Source organism: Poromitra crassiceps, assembly GCF_964638095.1.
Source record: "Poromitra crassiceps genome assembly, chromosome: 6".
NCBI lineage: Eukaryota > Metazoa > Chordata > Actinopteri > Beryciformes > Melamphaidae > Poromitra > Poromitra crassiceps.
In genome coordinates, this window is record NC_139627.1 from 29,460,045 (window position 1) to 29,485,451 (window position 25,407).

At 43.5% G+C, this 25,407-nt stretch overlaps 1 protein-coding gene across 1 annotated transcript in view; it reads left to right on the forward strand.

The window, feature by feature from the left end:
* ramp1 (receptor activity modifying protein 1) overlaps window positions 1-25,407 on the forward strand; it is a gene marked incomplete at its 3' end in the record, with an annotated part of 73,986 nt that overhangs the window by 314 nt on the left and 48,265 nt on the right. The window lies entirely within an intron of this gene.

Sequence of the window (25,407 nt, forward strand, 5' to 3'; positions counted from 1 at the left end):
ATAAAGCGGAAGGGTAGGCTCAACTATGACCTCCAGTCGGTGATCATCACGACAGACTAGCCCAGGTTACTCAGAGTCAGAGAAGATGTCAGAAGAAATCAGTGGGTATGTAGGCTATTTCCAGAAGCATGCGTGTTTCCCCCATCCTCATGCGACTTACAGTTTGAAACGACAGTAGTAAGCCTATAGTTCCACTAATGAATTCAACTTCCCGAGTTCATGTGGGTTTAGAGCTATTATTAGGTGACACAGTGAAAAAACATGCATACATGTTATGTGCGAATTTGTGGGAGTGACAGTTGACAGAGTGGAAGTATGCCAGGCTACTGCTGAGGTAATTTACTTGTGATGGTCATACTTTACTGCATGTTTTAGGCTGGTAGGGTAGCCACAGCTTATTCTCTTGTTTGAATTGTGTGGGAGACAGCACACACCGGTAGCCTAATGTTACCTCCTACTTTAAGGATGCATTCTCAAAAAGGAAAAGGAGAAAAAAAGAGCCAGTGTTGCATAATTCAAATAACAAATTCAAATGTATGTATATGTATATGTATTATATTGTGCTGAAGGTCTTCTAAGCATGAATTGTCAAAGTTAGTTTACTGGTGTAGTGGTGTTTGTTTTATTAGATGTAAAACTGTATAAACCATATTTAATCAAAACTGTTGCTGGAGAAATAATTCAGTGACAATCACATACATCATAATGAACACATAATTGAATTGATTCTGCCTGAGAGTTTACTGTATCTGATAGGTCATTTGAATCACTAGTTAGAACTGTTATGTCTGATAAAAACTAGAGCCCGACTGATATATCGGTCCACCGATATTATCGGCCGATATCTTTCTATTTGATCTTTTTTCTTAACTCAAGTTATATTTATTTGTTCTATTTGTGTTTTTCTATTTCTAGTTATTTATAATGATTAAATTCCCAGTGAAGTTTACAGTTTCATTGCATTGATGTAATTTTGGACAATAAAGTTTATTGATAAGCTGTAAAATATCCTCCCTACATTACATATCTCAAGTCATGTCAAGTCATATCTTTGTCAAGTGTTTGATATTTGAGGGATCATTGCAAAACAAAATTGTAATATAATGGGCATATATAATATTGGCCGATATATCGATATTGGAATTTTTTTACTCCCTAATATCGGTATCGGCATCGGTCGGGCTCTAATAAAAACATTAATATATGAACAAAACATCATAGGTCTACAGGAGAATAATGTGCTACAGCCAACATCAAGCTAAAGTCACATTGTTCAGGCACTGTGCTGTGCTTGCTTGGATCCAAAGTGATGTTTTAGAGCTTGGGTCCAACTCTAAATTTGGGTTGCAGGAAGATTCTGACTAGGAAAGAGTTTTGTTTTAATGGAGCCACTTAAACCGCCAGAGCAATCCCAAGTTCTTGCAATTTCAGTTATCCAGAATGAAATATAGGCAAGTATTGCATACGAGCATACCTTCAACTCAATTACCTACTAGCTGGTCTCATGATAACCAAAACAAATGGTATCAAATGAGTCTTCAGAATTGCACTCAAAATCAGAAGCAAGTATGGGTTAAAAAGAAAAAAGTAATCATAAAAAGTTAGGAAAAGTGTGGTTCCCATAAAGTAAGTAAACATCGCTGTCTTCCTTGCTGATATAAACTGTTTATGCTGACTGATAAAGGTTTGGATTCACATCTGGATTGGAAGACTTGTCTCCTGTCAATCTTTTACACACAGGGGGCAATATTCTACTTCACTAAGGTTTCTACCTCTCTCTTCAGTGATACATTGATACATCTTGTGTTATTTTGCTCAGTGTTTCTGTGCAGGTGTTTTCTGCTTGCTCTATGGCAGCAGCCAGTGTCCTAATAAAGCGTTGTCCGTCGTGGTGTTCCAGTGATGAAAGTACTTCCTGGAGCAGGATCAATAAAGTTATATTGCTTATTATTACAGAGGTAGGCTATATTGGCAATAGGTTTTGCAGCAGGGATTGACATTGTGAAATGTGATCAATCCTTTATGGATAACAGTGGGCTGGGCTATGAGGCATAAGGACAAAATACAGTTGGTAAAAATAAATCTTGGTATAATTGTCCACCTATGCTCAATGCTCATACAATATATTCTTTACAATAGGAGATGAAAATACAAAGAGGCTTTGAAAAACCCAGTATCAGTCTGATCTTACAGTAAATGATATTCTTTAGAGCATTTACATTTGTACTGAACTTATTTCATGTTCATGAGTGTTTTACCACATAATTGCCTGCTTTGAGGTCAGTTCCACTTCCTTCTTCCATGTAGAATATCCACTTTGAAAATCAAACTTCTAATACATCTTCACATAAGCAAAAATAAATGCATGCATCTGTTTGCAATTATCAATATTGAGAGGTGGGGGAAATCCTGAATGCCTGGTTAGACAGGGAGATGGCTGCTCCCAGTGGGAATCTACCTGGCTTTACTCTATGCATGCTTTAGACAGGGAGATGGCTGCTCCCAGTGGGAATCTACCTGGCTTTACTCTATGCATGCTTTAGACAGGGAGATGGCTGCTCCCAGTGGGAATCTACCTGGCTTTACTATAATGCATGCTTTAGACAGGGCAAGATAGGACAAGCAAACAACTCCACATTGGATATAATGAGCAGTTGAGCTGCATCTCATGTGTCAGTTATTCAATTGGCTTCATTAATAATACAAGTGTATGACAAAACCACTAAACTGAGCACCTCACAGATGGAATATCTAATCTAATCTCTCCATGTCTCCCTCTTTCATGCCTCTGATGATCTGCCTATGAATACAATAATCTGCTGACTTGATTCGGGGTTGGTTGAGGTAAGGGTAAAGCTTTAAAAAAAGAAGCTTTTTTTAAAAGCTTTACCCTTACCTCTAACACTAGAATAAGCATGTAGTGTTTTGATGACCCGCAAAAAATGTCCTCACAATTGGGCATTCTGTAATTGGACAATACTTTTGAGGGAACAGTAGGAACAGTGGGAACCCCAGGCCAAGAACACAGTATACTTTATACTGTATTGTATATTAAGCACATTGCAACAGTGAACAATGACACACACACACACACACACACACACACACACACACACACACACACACACACACGAAACACATAAAAAGGGTACACTACACACACACACACACACACACACACACACACACACACACACACACACACACACACACACACACACACACACCAAGCCAATCGCCAGAATAAAGTGTTGGCATTTAACATGTCTAAAAACCAGGATATGTACAATATCAATTATCACGCCAACGTCAATTTGAAACAAAACATCTGCAAAATACGTTTCTAAAACGTGGCATTTTACATCTACGATCTCAACGTAAATATGAAACAAAACGCCGGTTAATTTGAAAACATTGGTTCCTTTGCTTTAGTTGTGTTTTGACTTGGTTATGTTTAAAGGTCCCATTCCGTGCAAAAGCTGTTTTTACTTGTAAATGCATATATACTGCTGTCAGCCCTCCCTGTAATGAGTGGTCACACGCTCAGAACTGCCACAGTTGGATTTGTCCCTATCCAGCGTCCCCCTGCAGTCTCCTCCAAGCCACACCCCCAAACGCGTCGTTTGCCCAGAGAGGAATCTGGAGAGAATATCGACGTCACTAGCTTCCTCCTGCATACTGCGCGGGTCCCTCTCACACAAGCTACCTGCACCATTTAGTCTATAGCCACAAAATTAACACTTCTAGCTGGAGCGACGCCAACTGTACGTGATCCAGCAACTGCAGAGGTGCATTCGGTAAGTCTAGGCATTTTGAGATGTCCTCTTTAGCGTAGTACCGTTCAGTTAACGATAACTCGCAACCTAGTGTGCTGGTCCACAGACGCTAATCTGATTGGCCGCTGGGAGCCTGGGGCGGGCTCTCCCTCAGCGGCCAATGGGAACTGTTAGTTCTGAATATATTATAGAATCAGGCCGTTCTTGGGAAGCGACCAGATGAGGAAGTGAGAACTCCGTCACAACAAACTGGTTTGCTATATTTTCGACAGATTAATCCAGAATCATGTTTTATGGACCAGAGACACACGTTTTTAAGAGGTTACAGCTGTACGAATTGGGACCTTTAAGGCAATTAAAACAACTTGGTTATGTTTAGGCAAGTAAAACAGTTTGTTTATGTTTAGGCAAGTAAAACAACTGGCTTGTAAGACAGGGACACTTCACGTATGTAGAAAGGTGAAAAGTAACGTATTTTGGTTCAGAAATGTTCATTTTTGTACATTTTCATGAATTCTAGAAACGTACAATGCCCGACATTTTATTCTGGCGCCTGGGCTGTGCGCACACACCACGACTCTCCTCCACGCCTCCAAATGAAGCTGACTCTTCTGCTCTTTGCTCCTTGTTTCCTGTTTCAAAAGATGTAGGCGTTCCATATGACTCATCACAGCAGCACCAGGTTGCCTTGTTTTCACCATCTTCCCTGCTAAATCAGTAGTTGTCAAACTTTTACTCTTTCAAAAGGATTTTTTCCCCCAAGACCCAAACTGATTTGGCAGGCTTTTAAGGCTGGGACACATCAACCTCACTGCAAAGGACTAGCGGCAATAAAGTCAGACTCTTGCGTCGCCTCATGTAGCCTTTGTCGGAGCCAAAAGCAAGCACTTGAACACACCTACAAATACTACTGCAGATGGGCAACTACTAGCATGTACGTTCTGTGCCTGCGTGAGACCTATAGGACTGTGACTATAGCCTACTGATCACATTCATGAAACAAATCAGCGTTTGCCTACCATTTCACTCCCCAGTTAAATGGTTTCCTAATATAGCTACTTCTAACCGAGAATATGTCTGACGAAAAGTTGCAAATGGCACTGGCGTATTTCAGCATTTGAGAAGAGAAATAAGGAGAAATGGGTGATATCATACAGCGACAGGCTCAACTGGGGCTTTTCCTGAAGGTCACGTCGTGACTCGTGAACATTAGTGTATTGGAATAATCAGATGACATGAAGCTGGAAAATAAGAATATTTTGTGTGCGCCCCCTCTTCTCCTGCACTGCTTCGCTACCAGCTGACCAGCCAATTAGAGTGACTTCTCTCACTGGCTACGGTTACATGAGGCCTTTTAATTCGAAATGAAATCATTCGAATCAAATCATTCGCATTGATCGTTATTTCCTGCGAGTTTACAAGAGAAAATAGTATCCAATCTCAATCCTCTCTAACTCACTGCGGTCTTTCTGCGCATGCCCGTTTCACTTTTGACTGAAAAATGATGCCTCTAGATTAAAGAAAAGACACTATGTGATGTTGACTTTTATGTAAATGTGCGCATTCGTTTCGTTATAGATCATGACTGCCCCGCAGCTAGCTTCACGTTAGCTTGCATGTAACGTTTTAGCGTCACCACAAGCTTGTGGAGCGCTGCCTGTTGAAGGTAGCCACAACTAGCTAGCTAAAGTTAGCCATAGCCACCACAACAGCTAACGTTAACGCCAAACAAATCCGCTGCCTCCTCCCCACGTTGCAAAAGTGGTTGATTTGTCATCATTTGAAACTGTCAACAGCCACTCTGGAAGCGGCCATGTTTCGCTAGCTGCTGGGGCCGGGTGTGTCTGACGCGGTTTGACGCGTTTGACGTATCCATGTGATTCCCCCTCCCTTCCTGAAGTGTGACAGAGCTCTTCCTTGAGAGGGAGAGCTGACAACGGGCATGCGCAGAAAGACCGCAGTGAGTTAGAGAGGATCGTAGAGGAAAGAGCGTTCACATGTATAGAAAAATACTTCAATCGCATTGAGAAACGAACTACACCACCCCCTTACATCGAATTTGACTTCACATCGAATTGGCCTTTTTCATTCTGCTTTAGGTGTTTACAAGATAAATTTGAAGAGGATTGGGATCGAATTCTGAGTTAAAGAGGATTGAAACTGTCCATGTAAACGTAGCCACTGACTGCCGATAGACCCTTTTCACGCAGGCCATTTCACCATAAGTACCTAACGTAACGTAAAAAATCCGAACTATTCCTTTAACCTTGCGAGGCAGCTGCATTCACGAGATCACAATCGTGCGAGAAATCCATCTTGCCATGCTGCCATCATATGCGTTGGAATCCGTCCCAGCAGTGGGCCGGACCAATCGTTGGACAGTGCACACTGCATCTAATGCTAGCCAATCACATTAAAGCTATGACTTTTCGATCAATTTGTTTTGCAACGTGGGCTACTGTATGCCGTGCAGCGCACTGCGGGTGGAATTTTCTAGCAGGTCAATGTAAATTTGGACCCGGCCGCTGGCACATACAGTAGACCTATCAAGTGAATTTTCCCCTTGGGGGCTCAGCTGCCACGGGATCGCCGCCTATGGTCTGTAGACTAGAGCAGAGACTTCATAAAAAGTTGAAGGATCCAAAATAACCTCTGCTACTGAAGTCATCAGTCTCTCCAGAGCAATTTGGGTCACGTCAAAAGCAAGTTTTTAATTTTCTCCAACCGCTTTCTCAGATTGAATGTGGGGGAAGAGATGAGTCCTTCACTCTTTCCCACAGATATGAAGCGGTTGGCTCAGAGAGGCATCCCCTTTCCCCGGCACCAAAGTCTTTCATCTGCCAGCTCAGGATTCAGTTTGAATTCATTTGAAATATATTTCACACTCAAGCACCATTACTGTAATGGTATTGCTATGGTGAAGTAGCAGAAGAATAGATAGTACAGTAATATGGTATAAAATACTTTAAGGAATGACAGGGGAAAACTCCAGGCAATTATGACAGTTTGGCCTCACTGTATGGCCAATAAGCAATAAAAAAATGATTAAAATATAGTTTCTCCAACTAAAGGTCGACGCCTAAAGTCAGTCATGGTGCAATGCCAGGCGGGTCCTCACCTGGGAAGAGTACTGCTATGTTTTAAAGTCTTAGGCAAAATTGTAATCAAATTCTGTCCCAGGCTGAAAAAAGTTTAAGGAACCTTGAGTTAATTAATTTTGTTTCTTCAAGCTTCTTTGTGAATCTCATCAATTCACCAGAGGTTTCACAAATCCATTCTTGCAGATGTGCCAGCATCCTCCTGTTTCCAGAGTGTTTGCTTTTTCTGCACATAAGCCAGCCTAAGGCCGGGCCATGTGACCTTTTGTACTAAATGCAGAGTAATCAGTCTCAGGCTTCATGAATAAACGCATGCAGGCATAAAAAGTAGGAAACTCAAAAAACATCAATAGGCCTACAGCTGAAACAAAAAAGAAAAATATGTTTTTCCCCATGCATCTGATTCCTGTGTATGTGTGTATGCGCGTGCGTGTGTGTGGATTGCGGGTGTGTATGTCCATCATGTGTCCATCAATGTGGGTGCTGGGTGCATTTTGACACTACCTCTTCTGCTCCTTTGGTAAACACGACCGCATTGCATTGTGGTATATTGGAGAAAATGTAGGCTACATTCTCTGTTCACTACAAATTGCAGTGCATTGTGGGTATTTTATAGTGGACTATTCACATGTTATGTGACGGCGCCGCCCATGGCTGCTGTGGCGTTACTGTGCTCTTATGTGAAAAAAGATTAATGCACCTTAATGCCAAAACAAGTTCCTATATGTTACATAACATAATGGCGAATAAATGATATCTGATTCTGATTCTGATTCTGATTCCAACACAGGGGTCAGCCAGTTACTTCCCATTGTGTTGACACTTCCGGTGACACTACAGTACTAGGGACCAGGTAAAACAGACAGTGTTTTGAACAGGAAGTCATAACACAACTGGGTCAAGTGGGCGGGGCTACATAAGGTGAATATAGTGAATCAAATTAACAGCTGAGAATTCAGACACTAGTACAAAATGGCCAACACACACTGTAATAGAGAGGTCCAGTAACGAGTCCGGAAATCATCGATGCTAACGCCCCTGGTTCCATACAGTTTTCGCCTATGGGAGTTTTGAATGGGTTTTTGGCGCGATGCTTCTAATAATCTCTCTGGGCAACGCTGGCTTAATCAAACGCGAACCAGTGTTTAGTAACATCATCTTCACACATGAAGACCACTTTTATGAGTTTTGAAGCTTTTACATGCCGTTAAACGGTCGGCTAGCTAGCAAACGGCTAAATGAGACTACACTGCTGAGTCGATGTGGATATATACGTCAATAACGTCACCACTTCAAAGGGCGAACACGGAAATTCTCTTTCCCTCACCTGGTTCAGCCCCGTTCAGCCCGAGGTAATCAGTGCACACATCAACAACAGTCCAGGTTGAGTGCTGACGTGACGTGAAGCCTATGCGACAGTGTGTAGTTCAGGATTAGCTTAGCTCGAGCATTTTACTTCTAGGGCTCGCATTTACGCTACAAAACTCATGAAAGTGGTCCTCATGTGTGAAGATTATCCCGCTGAACCTTGGTTCGCGTTTGATTAAACTTGCGTTGCCCACAGACATTATTTGAAGCATATCGCCAAAAACCCATTCAAAAATCCCATAGACAGAAACAGTGTGGAACCAGGAAGTTCGGGACTTCCGCATTCAGCCTACAAAAATATGTCATCCCTGGACCTCTCTATTCACCTTATTCTTTGCTCACACATGGACGCTTCCGCATTACGTCATTTTGTAATAGTATTTCCGTTTTGACTTGCCAAAAACTCCGCAGGCAAGATGGCTGCGCACAGTCCGCATTTAAACTGGCAGAATTACTCCGCCATAAACTAACATATCTTGGCCAATACGTATGTAACATGCAAAATAAAACAACCCGTAATATCTTAATTTTATGTAGAATGCAGAGGATATGTAACTGTTTAGTTAAACTTGCATTCCAGGAATATTGTGCTCTTAAGACGACGTTAGTGGAGTGGACGTTAGGTTGCGCACCAATGTTAGGTTGCGTAACCTATGTGCGATTCGAAATAACGCATCCGAGATAGAAACGTTATGAATATAGCCACGTTATAAACAACAAACTAACGCTGGTGATCCGTATGGAATCAGTGTTACTCGAAATGGTTAACGGTTATATCAATTTGGTCATTCAGTGGCATTTTACTGCCATATAACATAACTAACTAGTGGCTAATATTATTAGCCACTAGTGGCCTTCGCAACTAGCACTGAACCGGAAGAACAAATACGTTTGCGTTGAACGCGGAAGAGAGAAAAAGTGGGCGTGGTGAATAAGGTGAATAGGGACCAGTTTCAAACAGGGCCCGTTTGCATCTTCCCTTCCCTCCACACCTGCCTTCAATGTTGCCTCGTTAGCCCTGTTTCCACCTGTCCAATCAGTTTGCCTCCTGTCTCTCCTCTGTTCCCACTTCACCCATGTGTTCCTCATTGGGTGATTAGTTTCTGCTGTATTTAGCCCTGTGTATCCTCTGTCTGTCTCCTCTGTTTGTCAGGTCATTGTCTATGCTATGTGTTTTGTTACTCGGAGTTACCTTGATGCAATTTACACCTGGCGCTAACATGCGTTTTCTGTGATCAGATTGTGTTTTATCACTTGAAATGCCAGGTGTAAACACCCCCAAAATGCATTGAAGAAGGATTGCAATCTGATCGGCCAAACCACCTCCGGAGGTGGTCAGGGATGCATTGTGTACACATTGAACACAAGTGTAAATGCAATGTGTCCTCTCAATCTGGATACAAAAACTTTATGCGGATTCAGAGGACAACCATTTCTGCAATCTGATTGCAATCAGATTGCAGAAAATGCATGTTAACGCCAGGTGTAAATGGAATCAGGCTGAAGTGATAAAATACAATCTGATTGCAATCTGATGGCAGAAACCACATGTTAACGCCAGGTGTAAATGGCCTCTTTGTAGTAGCTGTATGCTAGTTCCTTGTTGAGTTCTTCAATTAAAAACCTTTGTTTGCTCCTGACATGTCTGCCTGCTCTGTTGTCTGCACCTTGGGTCCACACCTCAACATGTGACAGCAATACAGATAGTATTCTGGACAAAATCATTATCTATCAATAACAAATATTCTCAGATTTGTTCAGAGCGACATAATCTCATCAAATGGAGGTCCATGGCTAATGTGCGCTAAATTATGGGTCCTTGATATGAAAATCAAGGGGGGGGGTCGATGGAGATTCCTCAAGTCGAGCAGTCTTTTTTCCCCCATTTAAATTCCAATATTAATTTAATTTGTTAATTTATTCTTGTTTAGATTTCTTCTTTAGGCCTATCAGTTTTTGAGAAATAGCCTAAAGAACTGTATAGAATAGCTCTAGGCATTAGAGATGTCATTTCAAAGCAGCAGCAATGTCTTATTTTACACTGTTTCATTTGTTTATTCATGTAGACTACATGTTTAAAAGGTGAAATAAAAAATGTGGCTTTACAATTCAAAATACATACTACAGCATGCGCTGGGACGCGCCATCAGTGATGTTAACTGGGGTCATAAGGTGTTTCGGGTCTGTCGAACATCATACACCCTCGCCCAGTAGACCCAGCCGAGGCCGATTAAGACCCCGACCCACATCCTGGAAGCAGCCGCTCACGGATCAGCCTTCCTACTCTGTCTGCAAGGTTGCACGTGGAAGGGTTGATCATGCCCAATCCGCTGCAATAGAGCTAGTGCTACACCGCAGCATTGAAAGACCCTTTGGTGCATGGAGGGCTAAGGCTCTGTGGGTGAATCCAGGCCGCGCTCCTCCTTCGTCTCACCAGACCCTCCCAAAAGGCAATCCTACTATGCCGCACCATAGGCAAAGAGGATGCCTCAAGAAGGCCTGTGCGCTGCACGTCATTCGCCTGTGTCGAGCACCTCGCTCTAGCCTGAAGGACCCCAGGCCGCGCCGATCTTTACACAGCTTTTCAGGAGGCTAATCCGTAGCGTTTGTGGATTTCTCCCTCACGAGAGAGCCAGGCTGGGGTGCTAAACCCATCCCGTACCGGGTGCCGTCTCTCCGACCGTCAACTGTCTCTCCAGCTTGTCACCAAACTATACTTGGTTGTCGCCTACACTATTCCTAAGTGTCACTGGCCAGGGGAGCCAGAATAATACAATTCAAAATACATACTACAGCATGCGCTGGGACGCGTCATCAGTGATGTTAACTGGGGTCGTAAGGTGTTTCGGGTCTGTCGAACATCATACACCCTCGCCCAGTAGACCCAGCCGAGGCCGATTAAGACCCCGACCCGCGTCCCGGAAGCAGCCGCTCATGGATCAGCCTTCCTACTCTGTCTGCAACGTTGCCCGCGGAAGGGTTGATCATGCCCAATCCGCTGCAATAGAGCTAGTGCTACACCGCAGCATTGAAAGACCCTTCGGTGCATGGAGGGCTAAGGCCCTGTGGGTGAATCCAGGCCGCGCTCCTCCTTCGTCTCACCAGACCCTCCCAAAAGGCAATCCTACTATGCCGCACCATAGGCAAAGAGGATGCCTCAAGAAGGCCTGTGCGCTGCACGTCATTCGGCTGCGCCAAGCACCTCGCTCTAGCCTGAAGGACCCCAGGCCGCGCCGATCTTCAAGCTTAATTTAAAAAATAAAAAATAAATAATAGTCGATTACCGTAAATTCCGGACTATAAGCCGCACCGGTGTATAAGCCGCACCTGCAAAGTTGACTATTTTTTTCTTATATAAGCCGCACCGGACTATAAGCCGCGGGTGTTTTAATGGTATTTTTTTTTTTTTTTTTTTTTTGTGTTTTAACTCATTGAGTGCCAGCCACTTTTGGAGAACGGACGCTCCCAGTGCCAGAGTTTTCAGAGCGTTTTCAGTGATTTATCGAGGCCCACAGAATATTGTGTGATATTACTATGTAAACACCGAACACGCAAAAAGAACAAGGAGACTCTATTGTATCATCAGCAAAAAAAAGTTTATTGATACCATTTTCCGTTCTTTAGTTATGAGCCGGAGAAGATAGGTTGTTTTCAGCGTTTTCAGGCATTTCAAATTATAAGCTGAGATATTCAGCCTTTTGTGAAATGCAGCATTTCAAGCACATTCACTGACTCTAGATACGGTAATATTTTCTGATGTAGTGATGTGGTGTAGTTGTGTCCTGCCCTGCGTGCCCCACCCCCCCTCCCCCCCCTCAGCTGAAAACTCCTCCCCACACTAGTAACACACAGCCTCGCACCAAGCGTCTAGGAAGCCTGGGAAGCGCCGCCTCCCAGGCAGCGCAACATGGAGAAGCCGCACGCGGACTGCAGTGAAAGGTTTGGCTTTTCAGTGTCGCGCTGCTGCTTTTCTAGCGGCTAATCATGTGGAGAAACTATGCTGACAGACAGACAGAGGCAGAAGGACTCAGTTGTGTGCGCGGATTGACTGTGTTCGCACGCACCGTCAGTTGCAGCCAGAACAATCTACATGGCTCTGGACTGCAGCATGAGCGGGTTCTCTTTCATCAAGGCTATTTCAGGCTGTGTATTCCTGACATTTCTGTAATCTGGAGAGCACTGTCGCCACCTAAGGGTTCTGTAAAATAGGTTATAGACCTCCAATAGCTACTATAGTTGTACAGGAGCTGCGGAAGGCTTTGATCGACGTCCCACCGTCAAAAAACGCATTGGACGTCGAAGGACGTCCGTGGCACTCTACGTCACTATTTAATTGGACGTCGAAGGACGTCCATGGCACTCAATGAGTTAATGTTTAATTACCATATGTAAGGGTTCATGCACAGAGGGGATTGTCGGGAAAGAGATGGCTGTTTGAGGAAGCTCCCATTTATTAACATTTCAACAAAACAACATAACACAACACCACCTGTGTTGTTTTTTACAGTGCACACAGTGTCATACAGTGTCATACAGTGTGGTGAAAAGAGGGCAAGAGAGGAAATTAAAACTTATTATAGTTATATAGGATTTATAGTTAGAAAGAGTGCTAAAAAAGAGAGTTTTTTTTTTTTTTTTTTTTTTTTTTTTTGAAAAAAATCCATAGATAAGCCGCACCGTTATATAAGCCGCAGGGGCCAAAAAAGCCCAAAAAACGGGCTTATAGTCCGGAATTTACGGTATTCATATTGGATAGTCGAATTCGATTCGACTGGCAGAGAGTCGAGGACAGCCCTAGTCAGGTTAACACGCAGCGGTGTCAAGTTCATTTTAGTTCACGGGCCACATGCGACCCAATTTGGTCTCAAGTGGGCCAAACAAAGAAAATCAGTGCATAATAACCTATTATTGATGTTAACAGCTACATGTTTCTTAGCATTTATTGTCTGAATAACTGCATCTTGCAGTGCCAGCAGGTTTGGTCTATTTTTCAGGCCACTATCTGAACACAGCAAGGGAGAGTGCGGGAGGGAGGGAGAGGGAGGGAGTGGTTGACCCCCCCCCCCCCCCCCCCTTCCCACTGCAAGATTTTGGAACCGTGTGATGTCGTGGAAGCAGAGACAGTAATGTCAGCTTCTCTCCCCAGTGCCAGGTTCTCTGGATCTGAGGAGCCCTCATCTATGTAGATAGCTTGGATTTATGGATTTTATAGAAGAACTGGGTGCCCACTTCTGCTCAGACAGTCACGCACATTTCTGGTATAAAGGGCGTTTTTGAGCATCTCCGTAAATCACAGAAAGAACTAGAAAGATACAATACAATGATGTGACAAGACGGGGAGGAAGAAAGAGCGAGAGATAACAAATGGGGTAGGCGGTGCCAGGTGGTGAAGGCTTTTGCTGATAGATATTTGCTTTTGTGTGTGTGTTTGTGTGTCGTGTTTGATTGGTGAGACAGGCCCGCCCACTGGACTTGGGCTAATTAGATTGATGTTGAACAAGGGATGAAAGGAGAAGAAGAAGAAAGCAAACCGCACTAGCCACGCCCCCTTTTCCTGTGGCTGTTTTTCACGAGTATCATGCTGGATAACTTTCTTTTTGGATCTCTTTCTCTTTGCTGCCATTTCTCCCTCTTATTCTATTGAGTGTTCCCTATATTCAGGGAGAAGTAAAGTGTGTGTGTGTGTGTGTGTGTGTGTGTGTGGGGGGGGGGGGGGGTATGCTGTATGCCCAGCCCATCACATGTGTCCATCAATGTGTGTGCATTTGTTCTGCCAGATTTTTCGGTTATAAGAATAGCATCAGAAACTATGAGCCTACCTAACTCGTCCCCCTCCTGCTCCTCCCTCTCCTCAAAATCCAAGACATTAGGTCCCTCACTGAGCACCATAGAGCAGATTTTAGAGCCCATTTATCTGGGGTGCTGCTCTCATACATTACATTTAATCTTACATAATTTCATAGTGAGATTGTCTAAGCGGCTCACTCAATAGTTAGGGCCATGATTGACATCAAAACAGAAAGAAATGGACGGAATCATGGAATTTGGTAATAAAAATAAATGGAATCAACTGTAAAACACAGAATATTGTAGAATTTTCAATAATTTGGCGGAAATTAATAAAAGTAGGCCTAATTATCAAAATCAAAAGTAGACCTAATTATTTAGCAACATAAATTATTTTATAATTGTAAAACAGGCCTAAAAAAATATTTCAGTTTTCGATTGGGGTGTTTTGAGAGGGGGGTCCGAGGTAGGCTAAAAATGGGTTGTACAGCTGTAGGGAAATTCAGAGAAGACTCCGAGCAGCCGAAGATGGCGAGTTCTGCCTCCGGCTGAAGGGTTATTTTGTAGGCTTTAGAATACCAGTTAAATATTTTGGCCCAGAATCATGTTAGTGAAGGGCAGAACCAAAAGGCATGAGATAGTGTGCTCTCCGACACCTGACATTTGTCACACAGTGGCGAGATAGAGGGAAAGATTTTGTGTAATTTATGCTTGGAGTAGTGGAGACGGTGGGCAACTTTGAATTGAATCAGCTGGTGCCTGTTATTAACTGAGCAGAGTTGTACCACAGATAAATCAGTACCAAGTTTTTCCTGCCACGCCCCTCTGAGGTCTGGAATTGTTCTTTGTAATTTTCTTTCTCTCACAGTATGTCTGCTTTATGAAGAGACTGGGACGATATGTGCAAAGTGATTGAGTGCAGGAATCAAACCCACATGAAGAGTCGTGGCATGGAGTCCAGCTTGATGAGGCACCAAAATGCCCGGAGGGATGTCTCTAAACATTTATTTAATCGGACTGGTTGAGTATTTATAGCAGTGACCCGAGGGAGGAGCTGTAAATGCAAGTAGGGTTACATAGGCTACTATACACACTCAGACGTGCACTTGGGAAATGACCATTACCACCAGATATAGTCACAACCACAGACTTGTGCTGCTGACCGCTGAGCAGCAGGGACTTGCTCTGGGCTATATTAGTGACTGAGCAGCAGGGACTTGCTCTGGGCTATATTAGTGACAGAGCAGCAGGGACTTGCTCTGGGCTATATTAGTGACAGAGCAGCAGGGACTTGCTCTGGGCTATATTAGTGACAGAGCAGTAGGGACTTGCTCTGGGCTATATTAGTGACTGAGCAGTAGGGACTTGCTCTGGGCTATATTAGTGACAGAGCAGCAGGGACTTGCTCTGGGCTATATTAGTGACTGAGCAGTAGGGACTTGCTCTGGGCTATATTAGTGACTGAGCAGCAGGGACTTGCTCTGGGCTATATTAGTGACTGAGCAGTAGGGACTTGCTCTGGGCTATATTAGTGACTGAGCAGCAGGGACTTGCTCTGGGCTATATTAGTGACTGAGCAGCAGGGACTTGCTCTGGGCTATATTAGTGACTGAGCAGTAGGGACTTGCTCTGGGCTATATTAGTGACTGAGCAGCAGGGACTTGCTCTGGGCTATATTAGTGACTGAGCAGCAGGGACTTGCTCTGGGCTATATTAGTGACAGAGCAGTAGGGACTTGCTCTGGGCTATATTAGTGACAGAGCAGCAGGGACTTGCTCTGGGCTATATTAGTGACTGAGCAGCAGGGACTTGCTCTGGGCTATATTAGTGACAGAGCAGCAGGGACTTGCTCTGGGCTATATTAGTGACAGAGCAGTAGGGACTTGCTCTGGGCTATATTAGTGACAGAGCAGTAGGGACTTGCTCTGGGCTATATTAGTGACAGAGCAGCAGGGACTTGCTCTGGGCTATATTAGTGACAGAGCAGCAGGGACTTGCTCTGGGCTATATTAGTGACTGAGCAGTAGAAACTTGCTCTGGGCTATATTAGTGACAGAGCAGCAGGGACTTGCTCTGGGCTATATTAGTGACTGAGCAGTAGGGATTGCTCTGGGCTATATTAGTGACAGAGCAGCAGGGACTTGCTCTGGGCTATATTAGTGACTGAGCAGTAGGGACTTGCTCTGGGCTATATTAGTGACTGAGCAGTAGGGACTTGCTCTGGGCTATATTAGTGACTGAGCAGCAGGGACTTGCTCTGGGCTATATTAGTGACAGAGCAGCAGGGACTTGCTATGGGCTATATTAGTGACTGAGCAGCAGGGACTTGCTCTGGGCTATATTTGTGACTGAGCAGCAGGGACTTGCTCTGGGCTATATTAGTGACAGAGCAGCAGGGACTTGCTATGGGCTATATTAGTGACAGAGCAGCAGGGACTTGCTATGGGCTATATTAGTGACTGAGCAGCAGGGACTTGCTATGGGCTATATTAGTGACTGAGCAGTAGGGACTTGCTCTGGGCTATATTAGTGACTGAGCAGCAGGGACTTGCTCTGGGCTATATTAGTGACTGAGCAGCAGGGACTTGCTATGGGCTATATTTATGACTGAGCAGCAGGGACTTGCTCTGGGCTATATTAGTGACAGAGCAGCAGAGACTTGCTATGGGCTATATTAGTGACTGAGCAGCAGGGACTTGCTATGGGCTATATTAGTGACTGAGCAGTAGGGACTTGCTCTGGGCTATATTAGTGACTGAGCAGCAGGGACTTGCTATGGGCTATATTAGTGACTGAGCAGTAGGGACTTGCTATGGGCTATATTAGTGACTGAGCAGCAGGGACTTGCTATGGGCTATATTAGTGACTGAGCAGTAGGGACTTGCTCTGGGCTATATTAGTGACTGAGCAGCAGGGACTTGCTCTGGGCTATATTAGTGACTGAGCAGCAGGGACTTGCTATGGGCTATATTAGTGACTGAGCAGTAGGGACTTGCTCTGGGCTATATTAGTGACTGAGCAGCAGGGACTTGCTCTGGGCTATATGTGACGGAGCAGCAGGGACTTGCTCTGGGCTATATTAGTGACTGAGCAGCAGGGACTTGCTCTGGGCTATATTAGTGACAGAGCAGCAGGGACTTGCTCTGGGCTATATTAGTGACTGAGCAGTAGGGACTTGCTCTGGGCTATATTAGTGACAGAGCAGCAGGGACTTGCTCTGGGCTATATTAGTGACTGAGCAGTAGGGACTTGCTCTGGGCTATATTAGTGACTGAGCAGCAGGGACTTGCTCTGGGCTATATTAGTGACTGAGCAGTAGGGACTTGCTCTGGGCTATATTAGTGACAGAGCAGCAGGGACTTGCTCTGGGCTATATTAGTGACTGAGCAGTAGGGACTTGCTCTGGGCTATATGTGACGGAGCAGTAGGGACTTGCTCTGGGCTATATTAGTGACTGAGCAGTAGGGACTTGCTCTGGGCTATATGTGACGGAGCAGTAGGGACTTGCTCTGGGCTATATTAGTGACTGAGCAGCAGGGACTTGCTCTGGGCTATATGTGACGGAGCAGTAGGGACTTGCTCTGGGCTATATTAGTGACTGAGCAGTAGGGACTTGTTCTGGGCTATATTAGTGACTGAGCAGCAGGGACTTGCTCTGGGCTATATTAGTGACAGAGCAGTAGGGACTTGCTCTGGGCTATATTAGTGACAGAGCAGCAGGGACTTGCTCTGGGCTATATTAGTGACAGAGCAGCAGGGACTTGCTCTGGGCTATATTAGTGACAGAGCAGCAGGGACTTGCTCTGGGCTATATTAGTGACAGAGCAGTAGGGACTTGCTCTGGGCTATATTAGTGACTGAGCAGCAGGGACTTGCTCTGGGCTATATTAGTGACTGAGCAGCAGGGACTTGCTCTGGGCTATATTTGTGACTGAGCAGCAGGGACTTGCTCTGGGCTATATTAGTGACAGAGCAGCAGGGACTTGCTCTGGGCTATATTTGTGACTGAGCAGCAGGGACTTGCTCTGGGCTATATTAGTGACGGAGCAGCAGGGACTTGCTCTGGGCTATATTAGTGACTGAGCAGCAGGGACTTGCTCTGGGCTATATTAGTGACAGAGCAGCAGGGACTTGCTCTGGGCTATATGTGACGGAGCAGCAGTAGCCTCGAAGTTAGACAAGATAACTTTAAGTGCTGGATTCCTTGTGAAGGTCACCACTTTTGAAAGTAATATAGTTACTTATAGTAAAAACCTATAGTTAAAAAACGGGAATGGTCATGGCCATTTTGGTCAGTCCTGGAAGTAACCACCTGGGAAGTCCTGGAAATCATACCCCAGGTCGGCTTAGAGTGAAAATGTGTTATGTGGGTTATGATCCGGGGAAGGTCAGGGACAGGTTGGACAGTCCTGGAACAATAGAATAGCCTTTATTGTCATTGCACAGTTCCCCATACAACGAAATTAAGAGTGATTCAGCTGACAGTGCATTAAAATCAGATGTTAAAAAACATCTAAAACATTTAAGAAAAAAACAACAACATTAAGAACAGATAAGGACACATGACACCTAGACGGGGGGCAATAAAGCAGAAACAAAACAATAATAAAATACTGCTGAGGTAGTAAAAGAATATTGCACGTTGATATACTGTATTGCATAAGTTGAAGTCCTGGAAAGTCTTGGAAACCACCTCATGCCCACACCCCATTGGTATGCAAAATTTGCATGGCGGTGTGTTATGATCTGGGGAATCTCACAGGCAGGTTCTAAAGTCCTGGAAACCACCTGGAAAGTCTTGGAAACCACCTCGACACCACCATAATTTCCTGCCAAGCAAAAGGCGACCACTGCTCCTGGCCTGCCCCCTGGAGGAAAGGACAAGCCTGGATGGGTCAAATGCAGAGGACATATTTCACCGGCCACCGTCAGCATGAGTGTGTGTTGTGGCCGCATGCATTGTGTTGTAGTGTTCGTGTGACAATAAAGACGGGCTTCCGTCTGAAATCGTGTTTAAGGCGCAATTGTACAGTACAAAATCGCAGACAGACAGAGCCCACTTACTCAATTTTATATTTATGATGATGATGATTGCTTTGTGAAATGCCGGGTACATTGCTAGTATATAATATTAGCTAGTGCACTGGGGAGAGAAAACCCCATGTTTTAAAAGAAAATCTGTGCTGCGTATCAATGAGCCATTCTAAGCAGGAGCGATGTGAGCAGTGCTTATTTATGACTGCATCTCTCTTGTTCAAATGGAGAGAAAAAGAGAGGGGGGCAGACGTGTGTCCCGTGCTAAAGCTGATCTAATAGGCTGCACAGTAGGGCTGTCACTTTTTCCCAAAATAAAATTCGAACAAACTTTAATTGCCCGAAATTCGTTCGAATATATTCGAAGTTTTTTGGTTAATTAAAAAAAAAAAAAAAAAAAAAAAAAAAATCAGTCCAGCTGAACGTAAGTTCTGTCTTAAGTTAGGGTGTAAAGTCCACACTAACTGCTACGTTCAAACTAGTTAGTTTGACACTAAAGTTGTGTCTTTGTTTGGTTGCACCACGGAGAGGTAAGTAAGGTACATCTTAAATGGTAGACCCTAAAGTCCATACTAACCAAAATAGTGTCGCAGACAATGACGTGTACAGTATCTGTGACCAATCAGTGAAAAGCACGGTGGAAACGGTGTTTATTTACGGTTGTTTAAGTAAGTGGAGTGAAAACAGGACATGTTGCCCACTGCAAATTAGTGCTTTCATATTTCATCAACACTAATCAAATGAGAACGTTATTGAGTAACGTTCGTTTAGGTTCATATTACTGTTAACGTTTATCTGTGAGCTCTTCATCAGTATTGTAGGCTATACCACCATCCTGCCTCACTAAATTGTTGCGGTTATTTTAATTTGTATGCAGTGCTGCAGCTTGTGGGAAACAAAAGCGTGAGTCATAATTAAATATCAAAGGGTGTAATTTATCACGGAGAGCGCGTTGCGGACGCAAAAGAACGATGCGCCGCGGTGCCAAGTTGCAATCCGTGCCAACTGCTATTTTACGGAGGACTTTACACCTAGTAAGACGTAGGTGTAAATTTTAAGTTCTAACTTATGCCTACGTTGTAACTATTTCACTTGGTGCAACCCAAATATTTTTAGTAGTGCGTAAACTCGGACTTAGTGAGACTTTACGTTCAAACTAGCTTACGTTTCAACTTACGCACAGCTGGTGCAACCCACTGCAGGCCACCGGGCATCAGCCCGACGTGTTAGCTTGGACGCTCACAGTCACAACACTGCCTCACAAACTTGGCTGCATCCAACTCGAGACAACTTTTCAGACCCTGGAGACAATCTTTCTCAGAAGAGACTAACGTGACAAATCTGGAGACTTTTTCTGACATGGGATTAACATTACCAGCAAGCAGCAGTTGGTTAATTTTGGTTCATAAAAAAAAAAAAAAAAAAAAATCGAACAGTCAATTTACATATCGAACACGAACCCCTCCCCCACATTCGAAGTTGCATTCGAATTTCGAATGAAAAGTGACAGCCCTACTGCACAGTGCCACACTGATCAGCTGAGCTCCCAGCTCATACATCTGTGGCACTCCTCCTGTTCCATACATCACTTTGACCAACACCTTCACTACATTCCCTGTTGCCCATGCCGCTCCAATTCACTGTTCATCTCATGCAATGATTCAGAAATGAACACAATCACTCATCCTCTCTCTCTCCCTTTCTCTGTCTCTCTCTCTCTGATCTTACAGAGATGAGAGCTGTGACTAAAATGACATCTCTGCCATTGTTGCTGTCATCATGGTCTCTCAATTCCAGTATCACAAGGCCACCTCTCTGTCTCTCTCCCTTCTCTCTCTCTCTCTCTCTCGTCAAGTGTTCTTTCCTCTCTGCCTGACTGCCTCATATTCTCTTCATTTTTTTAAATAATTGGTCACGACTGGTGTGTCTGTGTGTTTGTGTCTATGAATATGTGTGTGTGTGTGTGTGTGTGTGTGTGTGTGTGTGTGTGTTTGTTTATATTTGTATTTGTTGTGTGTGTTTGTTTATATTTGTTGTGTGTGTGTGTGTGTGTGTGTGTGTGTGTGTGTGTTTGTTTGTTTATATTTGTTGTGTGTGTGTGTGTGTGTGTGTGTGTTTGTGTTTGTTTATATTTGTTGTGTGTGTTTGTTTATATTTGTTGTGTGTGTGTGTGTTTGTTTGTTTATATTTGGTGTGTGTGTGTGTGTGTTTGTGTTTGTTTATATTTGTTGTGTGTGTGTTTGTTTATATTTGTTGTGTGTGTGTGCTTGCCGTGCAGTAACTCACTTTTTCAGTGTCACACCTGAGCTGCTAATGAGGAGTGTTGGGGGAGCCGCTGGTTACTCGGAAGTGCAACGTGTGTGTGTGTGTGTGTGTGTGTGTGTGTGTGTGTGTGTGTGTGTGTGTGTGTGTGTGTGTGTGTGTGTGTGTGTGTGCGTGCGTGCGTGCGCGCGCGCGCGAGCGAGCGAGCGATAAAGCCATAGAACAGATGATGTGTCCGGTCATATTCTTCAAAATAAATGTAGTAAATGCAGGAGGCAGGGGGGAAATTTTCCACAGAAAAATGCTCATGAACAGTTTAAAAGTAATTGAAGCTATGTAAGTAATTAAAAAAAAAAAAAAAAATTTAGCATCCTTGCCAAGTCCATGTTGAGTGGGGGCGGGTATGGCTAGACTAGTTCAGCATAATCACTGGTTTTGTGTATGCCAGAATGATCATTTCGGCCTCCATGATGTTGACCTTTATTCAAAAGCAGCGTTGTCAGTTAATGTGAACTACACAATGGACCATTATCCCCAGAGAAGAATATTATCTAGAATGATAATGACCTGTTGACATTTCAAGGTCGTCTTTGTTGAGTATTTTCACGTTCAAAAATACTGATCTGAGAGTGAAATAGGAAAATTCAATATGAACTCCTAGATTGAGTGATGTTTCCCATTAATGATGCTCCACTGCAGAGTAGGAGAATAGGCTCATCCATTTGTAGTTCTCTTGCTCTGGTACGGTTATACCATGCCACAGCCAGCGATGGTCCACTGGGACTTCTGAAAAATTCATCTGCGATTTGACAAGCGTGTAATAGTTAGCCTGTTTTCCTGAACGGATTGCAGATGTAATCTGAACGGCTGGTGAAAATTTAAAATGTGACCTTTGCAGGTGTGGGTGGTAGCTGCAGCGTGGGGGAGGGAGGGAGGAAGAAATAGATTCAATTACATTACATGAGAGAGAGAGAGAGAGAGAGAGAGATAGCATGTTAAGTCTGACTGAGTTAAGAAAGATGGAGCCACAGTAAACAGAGGAAATGTCAAGTTGTGTTTTTATTAAAAATGACATTGGTTGTATTGAGTGAGAGAGATTATTGAATCAATCCAGTTTTATTGAGAGAGAGAATGACAGAAAGTGAGAGTGAGAGGGTGGGAGAGATTTATGTAGTGCAGGTTATGCATGGCAGCCCTTTACTTGAGCTAATTATGTATTATGCAGATAGCAGCAATATCATCAAGTTAATTTATAGAGGAGAAGAGGACAACAACATGAAGAGGGAAGATTAATCTGCAACACTTCATGTTACCTCTCCCCCTCTCTCTACTCGATGCAATTCCATTTACCGTCCTATCTCATTGTCTTCAGTGTTGGGCAAGTTACTTTCAAAATGTAATATACTACATATTACTAGTTACTTTCATTTGAAAGTAATAAGCTACTTTATAATATTACTGTCTGTTTAGAGTAACTCATTTCTTATTACACTACTTTTGCATTACTTTCACCAAAATGACTGCAGTAGCAGAATGGCATTGCCGCTCGGAACCATCCCGAAAAAGAATTTAAACCATCTTGAAGTCAGTGTAAACCATCCAAAATTCTAAATGTTATCCTTTTCCTTTGTTATTGTCATCTATAGTGGTTATTTGCATAAAGACACAATTTGATTAGGAAATGATTGTATCTTTATTTAAATATGTGCTTTGATTTAAAAAAAAAACTAAATTTGTAACTTGTGTTACTTGACAGAGTAACTGGTATAATCAGGGCTGTAGTGGTGGCTAAACGCACGTAAACGGCGTTTACGTACCTTTTTCAATGCTCTGCAGCGTTTAGGCACCTTTTAAGATCGTTTACTCACATGTTTAAATCGTTTATGCTCACTTATTATTGCACGAGTTTTTATTATTGCACGAGTTTTAACACAATCGCGTAAACTCCGTTGATGCGGAGACCACGCCAAGCACGTCACACACCAAAAGAAAAGAAAAAAGATTACACATGGGCATGGCACTGACCAGGATCTCCGTGAACCGTAGCCTATTTTTGTGGAGCGCTCCGCGGGAAAGGTACACGGCCCCGGTCACGTTGGTGCCTTTATCGAGCTGTGCTTGCCTGCCCAGACAGCGCTCCCTTCAAACAACTTAACGGTGCCATTGTGCCAGCGATGCGCAATGCGCATTTGGAGACCAGCTCATGGTGAGCTGAACATAGGTAAGGTTGGTTAAAAATGTGTGTCCGGAGTGGGGAAAATCCTATAGGCTCACCGTTTTACAACTGAAGAGTGAATCACTGGTGTAAGAAACATGATTGATTTCCCTCTGATCAAGTAAAGTTTGTAACATTAGGTGCGTGCGAGTCGACTTGAATAGTCCAGGTGCTACTGTATAAAGCCAAAATAATACGACCATGTTGAAAACTATCTAGAAACATACTGGTGTTTGTTGTGCCGAGATCTATATAAATAAATATTGGCTGACTAAAATTTAGTGGCCAGAGTGGCAGAACCACTTTTATTTCCATGTACAGTATGTTGTCTACCTATCCTTGCCCAATGTGTTTGTGGACAGTTTGAATTATATATTGGTATTCAAGAATAACAGATTCAATCTGTCTACATACTTTTAGCTATAAAGCTGAAGCTGACAATCACAGGTACAGTGTGTGTGAGAGAGAGAACTATATTACTCTTCAAACTGTATATACTGGGTTCACACAAGGTCCTTTAAAGTAGGCTACCTACTGTATAATTTAACTTTTCATACCTGGAGAAATTCAACAAATGTTCAATAAATACATTTGATAGGCTATTGATTGTTTAGGCCTAATTATTTGTAAAGTCACAACACATTAGAGATGTGTGTAGTTCATTTTGCTCTCAAATGCACCAGGTTGATGAATTTTACTTTAAAATGTTAAAAAAAAATCCTCCGGGGGAGAATCCCCTCGGACCCCCCTTGAGGGGCAAGGCCCATCCCATAGCCAGCTACTTTTTCTATCTGGCTGGCTACTCAGAAATGTGGGGGAACCCCCTGATATACCTTATAGGGCTATATGATTCAGATTAAGTTGTTCTATATACTCTCATATTTTGTCTTGTATATCGGTCACGGAAGCTTATTTATCCGCCGTTATAACACTGCCGGTGCCGCGTGAGAAAGCTGCCTCGAGTCAAAAGTATAGTTTACCCACCTTTTTTTTTACCACTACAGCACTGGGTATAATATTACTGAAATTATATTGTTAATAAGTTATATTACTGAGTTACTGCTAAAAGTAATATATCACATGTAATATGTTACTTTTTTGTAATGAGTTACCCCCAACACTGATTGTCTTACAATCTATCTCGATTTGGAGAAGAATAGTTTTGCTAGTGCTTGCTATTATTGAGGCACACAGTTGGCTCCACGCAGCACACACAGCTGTCTCTGTCTTCTCCTCTTTTTGGCGTACACTCTGGTAATAGATCATGTCCGCTGGAGACTCGTGGAGAGTACTGTAAGCCAGACCTCTCAGCTGTTTTGTGGCACGACTGTGCCTTATGCTGCCTCAAAAATCAACGAAACTGCCTTAACACGTTCTCTGAGGGGATCGCACCGATTTGGAGGAGATATGGGCTTGTCGAGTTGAACCCCATGCTGCCTCCAGTGCTGTTGCCAGCACACATATTTGAAAGGAGACCCTGCAGCACATCACTAGTTTACAACCCTAAAGAGGAGCGACATCTGATTCCTGTGAAAACAACTGCACATCCCCTGCCATCATTCCCACCAAGCTGCACCTGAACACCATGATGATTCTCACATGACATGCTGGAGGGAAGCGTACATCACTGTCTAGTGCAGGGATTCCAAACCAGGAGTATACGTGTACCCCTAGGGGTACTTGAGCAGCTTGCAGGGGGTACTTGGAAATAATTGGGATTACAATTTATAAAAAAAAAAATGAAAAAAGAATCCCAAGTCATCCATCCATCTACTACAGTAGATGGATGGATAAATGGCTCAAACGTCCAGATGCTGTCGCTCCAGATTCAGGTTTCGGGGAGCCTCGATGACAAAAGGAAAAAAGA